At 40.6% G+C, this 8,703-nt stretch overlaps 1 pseudogene; it reads left to right on the forward strand.

Annotated features, from left to right (window-relative positions):
• Positions 1-6,410: 6,410 nt before the first annotated feature.
• On the forward strand, positions 6,411-6,754 carry LOC117071173 (annotated as a pseudogene).
• Positions 6,755-8,703: the final 1,949 nt, after the last annotated feature.

Here is an 8,703-nt window from a genome sequence, read left to right on the forward strand (position 1 = left end):
AAATTGTGATGCAGCTATACAATGAAATACTACTTCACAATAAGAAGGAACAGTCTACTGAGGCATGCAGCAAATTAGGTGAATCTTAACAGCATTTATGCTAAGTGAAAGAAGCCAGTATCAAAAGGCTCTCTTCTGTATCATTACATTTATGTAATAACCTCAAAAAGAAAAAAATTACAGTGATGGATCAGTGGTTGTTGGGGTTGGAGTGGTAAAGTGTAGGGTGTGACTAAAAGGGAGTAGCACAACAGTGTCTTTTGGTGGTGCAACTGTTCTGTACCCTAATTGCAGAGGTAGTTTCATAAATTTTTACATGTACTAAAATTTATAGAAAATTATACATACAACAAAGTCCATTTTTGGTATATTAACTTAAGAAATAATTTTTAAAAAACAGAAGAACATTAAATTGGTAGGATCATTTTGACCAAATTCTTTGAGTCTGCGAATTGTATTAAAAAGACATGCTATTAGCATCTGAATCAAAATGCAGATTTGAATACATCATGAAAATGTGGACATGAATTTGACTCAGTTATATTTATAGGCCCCGGGCTAAGATGCAGATCACAATCTTTAGTTGGTGCAGTACTTGTATACCTTAGAGAATTTCTTGGTAGAGATCTAATTTATCATAAGTAAGATTACCAGTCTAGAGACTTTTGCAAGGCTACTCCTTGATAACATGACTGGCCAAATCAAATTGGATCTTATGATCAATATTCTTCATAATAAAGAGACTAAGCCAGCTCGGCTAAAAAAGTCAGTCTCCCTCAATGTACTAAATTGTATTTGCTATGTCTTATTCTCCAAGAACTGCCTGTTTGATAGACATCTATGATACAAATGGTCAGAAACTCCCTGTCCGGATATCAGCTAGAGCTCACTGTCTCCATTAGTACTTTTACCATGCCAGAATTTAATTGAACTTGAGAGCTTATGTTTGCCAACCTCTTCTAAATATAGTGCTTACAAACTTTATACAAAGTGGAATACTTGGGCACTTAAAACTTTACTTTTTCTTGTTTGGGAAATCAGTAGCAGACATGGGAGAAGAATCCTCAAGCAAAGTAAAAGCAAAATGATGTTGAAGAGGCTCTAGAATAATACCATTTCCAGAGACATTCACTCATTCATTTACTCCTTCATTCATCTATTCAACAAATATTTGCAGAGTACCAACTATGTGGCAGGCATAGTTGTACAAGACAGATAAAACCCCTGCTCATAAAGCTTGTAATCCAATAAAGGAGAAGGACAAATAATAAGCCACTAGCTAAACAAATAAGATATTTACATATTATAATAGGCATTAGGAAGAAACAACCAGGTGGGGCAATAGAGGGTAAGATGGGGGAACCACTTTAGAAGGAATGGTCAGAAGAGGTCCTCAACAAAGGTAATATTTGGGCTGAGCCCTGATGGATGAGAATAAGATGGCTGTGTGAAAACGAATGAATTGGATACGGACACGGTGAATGAGAATGCCTTAAGGCAACGGTGCATTTGAGTAACAGCAAGGCCAGTGTGGTTAGGAAGCAGTGAATGAGAGGGAAGCATGATATAAAATATGTCTGAGAAGTGCAGCAGACAAATCAGACATAACTTATAGGTCAAAGTTGAGTTCAAAATTTTTTGTAAGAGAAATAGGGAGTTATTAAAGACTTTTAAGCAGGAGAGTGACATATCTAGTTTGTTATTTGAAAAAACCACCTGTAATCCCAGTACTTTGGGAATCTGAGGGAGGAGGATCACTTGAGCCCAGGAGTTTGAGACCAGCCTGGGCAACATGGCAAGAACCCATCTCTACAAAAAATAAAAAATATTCTGAGTATGGTGGCACGCGTCTGTAGTCTTGACAACTTGAGAGGCTGAGTTGGAAGGATTGCTTGAGCCTAGGAGGTGGAGCCTGCAGTGAGCCATTATCCTGCCACTGCACTTCAGCCTGGGTAACAGAGCAAGACTCTGCATCAAATGAAAGAGAAAAAAAGAACAAAACTAATTTTGTTAAACAGAACATGGGTTGAAAGGGAGCAAGACTAAACATAATAATGCCAGTTGCACCTACATGGCAGTGGTGAAGATGGGGAGAACTAGACAGATTTTAAATCTATTTTTGAGGTAGAACCAACATGAATTCTGATGGAATGAATGTGGGAGGGGTTAAAGGAATGGGAAAAGTCAAGTATAATGTTTAGACTTTTGGCCTGAGCAACTGAGAGTTTGGTAATGCCATTTATTGGAAAGGTTAATAGGAAGACTAAGTTTGTGAGAGAAAGAAACCCCTCCATTTGTAACACATTAAATTTCAGAAGTCATGTGGACATTCAAATGAGAAATATTGATAGCGGACTGGATAGGTAAGAAGCTAAGTGGAGTAGGTCCGAGTTAGACTTAACCAGGAGATGTTACACTAAAACCTTAGGGTGAGAGAGTGGATGGAAAAGGAAAAGAGCTCAAGATTGAATTCTAAGATATGACAACATTTGGAAATCAGGTAGAGAAGGAAAAACCAGCAAAAGAGGCTGAAAAGGAGCAGTTGCTATATTAATTTGTTCTCACATTACTATAAGGAAACACCACCTGAGACTGGGTAATTGATATAGGAAAGAGGTTTAATTGACTCACAGCTCCACATGGCTGGGAAGGCCTTGGGAAACTTACAATAATGGTGGAAGGGGAAGAAAGGTACATTCTTCACAGGACAGCAGGAAGGAGAAGTGCAAGCAGGGGGAATGCCAGATGCTTATAAAACCATCAGATCTTGTGAGACTCACTCACTGTCACAAGAACAGCATGAGGGGAACTGTACCCATGATCCAATTACCTTCACCCTTGGTCCTGCCCTTGATACATAGGGATTATGGGGATTATGGGGACTACAATTCAAGATGAGATTTTGGGTGGAGACAGAACCAAACCATATCCATTGATGATATCAGTGGAAAACCAGCAGAGCTCAGTGTTTTTGGGAAACCAAGAGATGAAAGTGATAGTAAATGGAGGAAAGGGTCAACCAGCCAACAACTGGAGTGGTTGATGCTGCTTAAAGGTCAAATCTAATGAGGCCAGATAACAGCCGTTTAGATGGACAGCATGGAAGCCATTGTTACCTACCGTTAAGGAGAATGGTTCCAGTGGAGAGGAAAACCATTTAAGTGGGAGTGCTGGGTAGAAACTTGACTGAAGTTAAAGTATGAATGAGAGATAAAAAAATGGAGGCAGTGAGTATAGATAATGCATTCCAAAAGTTTCTCTATTTAGGGGAGCTGAGAAGTGGAGTCAAGAGAAAGTTTTTTAACATGGGAGATCTTAGAACCTATTTGTATGCTGTTGGAAATCACCAGCTCAGAAGGAGAAACTGGTGATGCAGGAGAGAATGGATATAAAAGTAGCATCAAGGCCCTGGAGAAAGATGTGATCTTTGACAGCAGGTAGAGAAGGTGAATATACATGTGTAGTTAATTCTGTCCAGGAAATAATTAGGTTACCATGCCTACAACATGACTCACCAGATTAAAGACTGTGTGAAGATCCAGCCCAGAGACACTCAGCTATTTCTGTCCTATTACTCCCTTGCCATCATGCTATCATGAGGGCAGTGGGCCAACAAGCCCAGCGTGCCTCCAAAGGGAACTGGTTGAGGAGCGGAACCACGTCGAAGAAAATCTGTAATCATTGCTGCCCCACTGTGTATTTGGTTTCATGCAATTAATGAGTGGATTGATTTTATGTTATTAATAACATAATACTGTCACAGTTATTTTCTCTTGACCTCAAATTGTTCGTGGAACCTTAGAGAAGACCATAGTTTAGCCTGTAGCATACTCAACTAATAAAAGCAACAGCAATACAAGACATGAGAGTGAGAACATACTATTTTAAATATGTTGGTGGTGTGGGCTGGCTTGGCTTTGAGGAGTGCTGAGACCACTATGGTGGACAAACTCAAAACTGGGACGGAAATTTCCTCATGCAGACAGGGTCCACATGGTGATGATGGGCAGGGCGGGGGAGGCTACAGCTTTCTGGGTATCTGGTGTCCTTTAGATAAACAAAGGATTATCCCTTCAGGTTGCAGATTAAATCCAGGCATCACCTACAGTGGACATTCACACTGATAGAAGGCAAAGCTATGCTCAATCACTGGACAGTTCTAACCCTGCAGGATGAAGGCTTCAGTATCCATAGCTAAGAAGGGGCACAGCAAAAAAGGAACTGACAGAGGCTAAGAACACAGCACCAGGACACATGGCTACAGGAATCAGAGAGAGTGGATACTGGCAATGAATGCAAGCTTCCTGGGCAATTCTGCTGACTCCAGAGATTTCTTTTTGTCCCTTGCCCTCCAGTTTGCAGTTAAGCTCTAATAATAATATGTTTTTACTAAGTGGATTTGGAGTTACTTTATTTGGAGAGTTGGGTGGATTTTTCTACCAAATCGAAAGTAAGCATTCTTATTTTATCATAAAAAATACACACACACATGCACGCGCACACACACACACACACATACTGGCAACATCCTAGAAATAGACCAGAATATACTCTTAACTTACAGTAAAGGAATAGAGCAGGAATCCGTCATACTATCAAATCTTTTGACCCACAAACCCTGTCAAATCTCTTAGAGTCATCAAGACATTTCCCTAATCTTATGAGAATGCCTCCAGAGGCACGCCTGCGATGGCATGCACACAATTAGGAGTCACAAGCAGTCTGCAGAGTTATGAACATAAACATGCAACCCAAGATTAAACACATCCCACATCAGGACAACCCTAAAAAACAGCTGGATATCCTCCACTGGCTTCAAAGCTATCAGAGTGTGTACTCCAAGGTACCACACTGCTCATGCTCAGGAAGTTCTGCATGTTCTTAGGGATCTCAGCGTGACATCAAGCTCCATCCCTAACTGAGTGGGGCGAAGAACAACTCTTCCAGTTTGCAGAAGCTGCTAGACTGGAACATACAGATCGCACATGTTCCTTCTTGAGGAAGAAGCTCCCAACTCTCAACTCCCAGTAGAGTTATTTCTCATATTGCATTTGAGGTTGGTTGACTTACGGTTCTTTCTTGATAACTGCATGTATTTGAAAATGACATCCCAAAAACTTTTTTCCCCTCCCTGGCAATCTCTCGATGGCTACTCCTCTCCAAGAGTATTTGCCCATTTTTCTCTCACACAAACTGACCCTCTACTGGGAGACATAGAGAAACTGTTTTCTCATGGCCATATCATAAGCTTATCACAGAGGTCACATTGTGCCCTTAAATAGAGCTTTCCCAATTTCATTCATCATTTTAGCATGTGAGGGGTAACTTGTCCAACTTTCCCTGGACTTTTGACTCAGCTGAAAGATGTGACAGTGGGAAATGAGTAGCAGAGAAAACTTTGAGAAACACAGTTCATCTACATAGACACTGTTTATTGACCCTAAGAAGACGGAAACAATGACTGAAACTAGGAGCTGAAAATGGAGACTCACAGACATAGCAATGACTAAAATCTAAGGAGAAACCAGGCACAGTAGTCCCAGCTACTGAAGGGGCTAAGGCAGGATAATCACTTGAGCCCAGGAGTTCAGAGCTACAGTGTACTTATGATCACACCTGTGAATAGCCACTGCACTCCAGCCTGGGCAACACAGCAAGATCCTGTTTTAAAAGGAAAAGAAAAAAGGTCAGAGGGTGGAGTGGAAATCAGGACAGGTGTGCTCTGCTGACCATGATCCTGAGAAATATTTGCCTACTGGGGCCTAGATGCTTCTCCTAATCCTGAGGTATTGGTGACTTTCATACAACTCTCTTTGTGACATCTCAACTAGGCGAGGAAGGAGGTGGTGGTAGGAGAGAAGGCAAGACAGAGAGTGAGAGAGATGGACAGTCATTCTTGGAGAGGCACCATTTCCCTGACTCCCAGGGACAAAAGGAAAAGATTTTCTGAACAACATCTTCAATGAGTTATAATTACCATGAAAGAAATCACTAACAACACTTAAAAATCAAATCTTTGAAAGAGGCTAAGAAATTTTGTGCCGTAAGATGCAGTACTGTATGAGTGAAGACATAAACAAATAACTGTAATCAGGTGATGAGCAGAATATCAACTAGGTAAAATTGAGGTATCATTGTGAGTTGAGTCATAACAACATTCTCCTCTCATTCCTCAACATTATCTCCTTGAGAGACTTCATCCATTCTCATGGCTTCAGTATCATCCAGTGCTTATGACCTGAACTTTATATTTTTACCTATGATCTCTCCTTTGAGCTCCAGAACTTAGTATCCAACTACCTTACTTTACATCTCTACTTGGATGATTCATAGATAAGAATCCCCCTATCAAAATGCCAATGGGAGATACCAATTGGCAGTATAGAAAATAATGCTTCTGCTTTCTGGCGGTGATGACCTACCCACACGAGAACATGCCTCTCGCAAAGGATCTCCTTCATCCCTCCCCGGAAGAGGAGAAGAGGAAACACAAGAAGAAACGCCTGGTGCAGAGCCCCAATTCCTACTTCATGGGTGTGAAATGCCCATGATGCTATAAAATCACCACAGTCTTTAGCCATGAACAAACAGTAGTTTTGTGTATTGGCTGCTCCACTGTCCTCTGCCAGCCTACAGGAGGAAAAGTAAGGCTTACAGAAGGATGTTCCTTTAGGAGGAAGCAGTACTAAAGGCACTTTGAATCAAGATGAGTGGGAAACCATCTCAATAAACACATTTTGGATAAAAAAAAAAAGAGAGAGAGAAAATAATGCTTCCATCGGATACTTAAATACAATATCAGAAAGTAGAAACATTCAGGGCAAAGGGAAAAAAATCCTAACGGGATAGGAAACTTGGACATTAAGACGTGGTAGGCTTACTATAAGAAGATAGTGAATGACGAGAACGAACCTCAAACAGGGATATTTCTTGCTGATGGAAACTATAAGAGCAGTTCTTTTCTGAATAGCCTGCAGAAGGAATTACTGGCTAGGCATCTGTCTTCTCAGTTATGTCTGCACCCATGAATAGAAACATTGTCATCTAATGATAATAAATAAAATTCTCAATCTGGAAACTCAAAGTCTGAAGGAAACTCACATACACTTTTTTTTGAGACAGGGTCTTGCTCTGTCACCCAGGCTAGAGTGAAGTGGCATGATCTTGGCTCACTACAAACTCAGCCTCCCAGGCTCCATCGTTCCTCCCACCTCAGCCCCCCAAGTAGCTAGGACTACAGGTACACACCACTATGTCCGGCTAATTTTTGTATTTTCTGTAGGAGTAGGATTTCACTATGTTCACCAGGCTGGGATACTTATAAGTCAAGAAAAGCGAGATGAAGTCATCGGGGTCGAGAGCCCCCACATTCCAGAATCAAGGCTTGAAGGATGATGTCTTAGAGACAGTAAAAATGTTACTTTACACAGTGTGTAATAAACTTATGGAATTCTTAGTTCTAGAAGTAACAGAAGCCAAAAACATAAATCAGATTGAGAATGATTTGGATCCTTCCTTTGGTGGAGGCACCCTAGCGGATTAGCAAGGGAGTTTTATTTTGGGGGAATATAACTAATTTTGTAAAGCTGAAGCTCTGGAGAGATTTGTAAATGCCATCTTGGTGTCCCTTCTGTTTACATTCACCTCGCAGAGAAGCCAGGACCCCTCAAACCTCAGATCAATGTAGAAGTGAAACAAGACTGCTTAGAGATTACAGAAGATGGAGCTCATAGAGATCTGAATGTCAACAGCTGGGACTAAAACCAGAACCAAGATCACCTGAACACCACGGATGCAGTCACAGAATGACATTTAGTGGCAAAAAGTCAGAACGAGCAAATTCAGAAGAGAGGAAGGAGATAGAGACTGGAGAGATGTCATCTTGGGGGCAAAGACTTGAGCATGGGTGAGGAGCAGGCTGTTACAGGCACAAAGCCATTGTACATCCCTTAGAAATAAGCCTGCCAATGTACCAGTGACCATTTCATGTACCTTTTGGACTTTGCAACAAAAAATACAACACGCACACACATTATAATGGCATCTAGGAATATGCTCTCATACAAAAAATGGGGCAGGGCATGAGAGGATACACACATTCCATAAAGTTTTTATTAGTGCCAAAAGCCAAGAAAGGAAGAGGGAAAGCATCCTTTGAACCAAGCACTGCACAGTTTTTCCCAATATGTCATGCACATGAGAATTTAATGAGTCACAAATTCCAGTGGGTATTTTTCCCTCAATTTTCCAGTTTGTTCTATTTTGCAAATATTTGTACTCAAATGATAATGTGACTTTTGTCATACAGCCACACTGACTCCCTCATGAAGAGCTTTATTTAGAGTCAGAAGACATCTGCTAAATTGAGATTTACAAAGAACTTATTAAACACAAACATAAATAGATGGGCTCTGAATATTATATTCTGAGCATTCACTTCCTTATGTACTTGCAAATTATACACCAGCATGCAAAGCATCTCAAAAGAGCAATGCATAAAATCCCCATAGAATCTCTTTCTTCTGAGCACCTTGGAGATGTTCTTTCATCCAAAGCCATTAATTAGGAAGGTTAAACACTGCCTTCCTGGTTTGAAGCCTTTGTCTCTACAGGCTATTGATGCAGAACGTGGGAAAAGACTAAGTAAGTACTTTTGAGGATTATGACAATTGATGATTGACATCAAGGATCCATAATAGAGAC

This window comes from Trachypithecus francoisi, unplaced genomic scaffold (genome assembly GCF_009764315.1).
Source record: "Trachypithecus francoisi isolate TF-2019V2 unplaced genomic scaffold, Tfra_2.0 Lachesis_group3, whole genome shotgun sequence".
Taxonomy (NCBI): Eukaryota; Metazoa; Chordata; class Mammalia; order Primates; family Cercopithecidae; genus Trachypithecus; species Trachypithecus francoisi.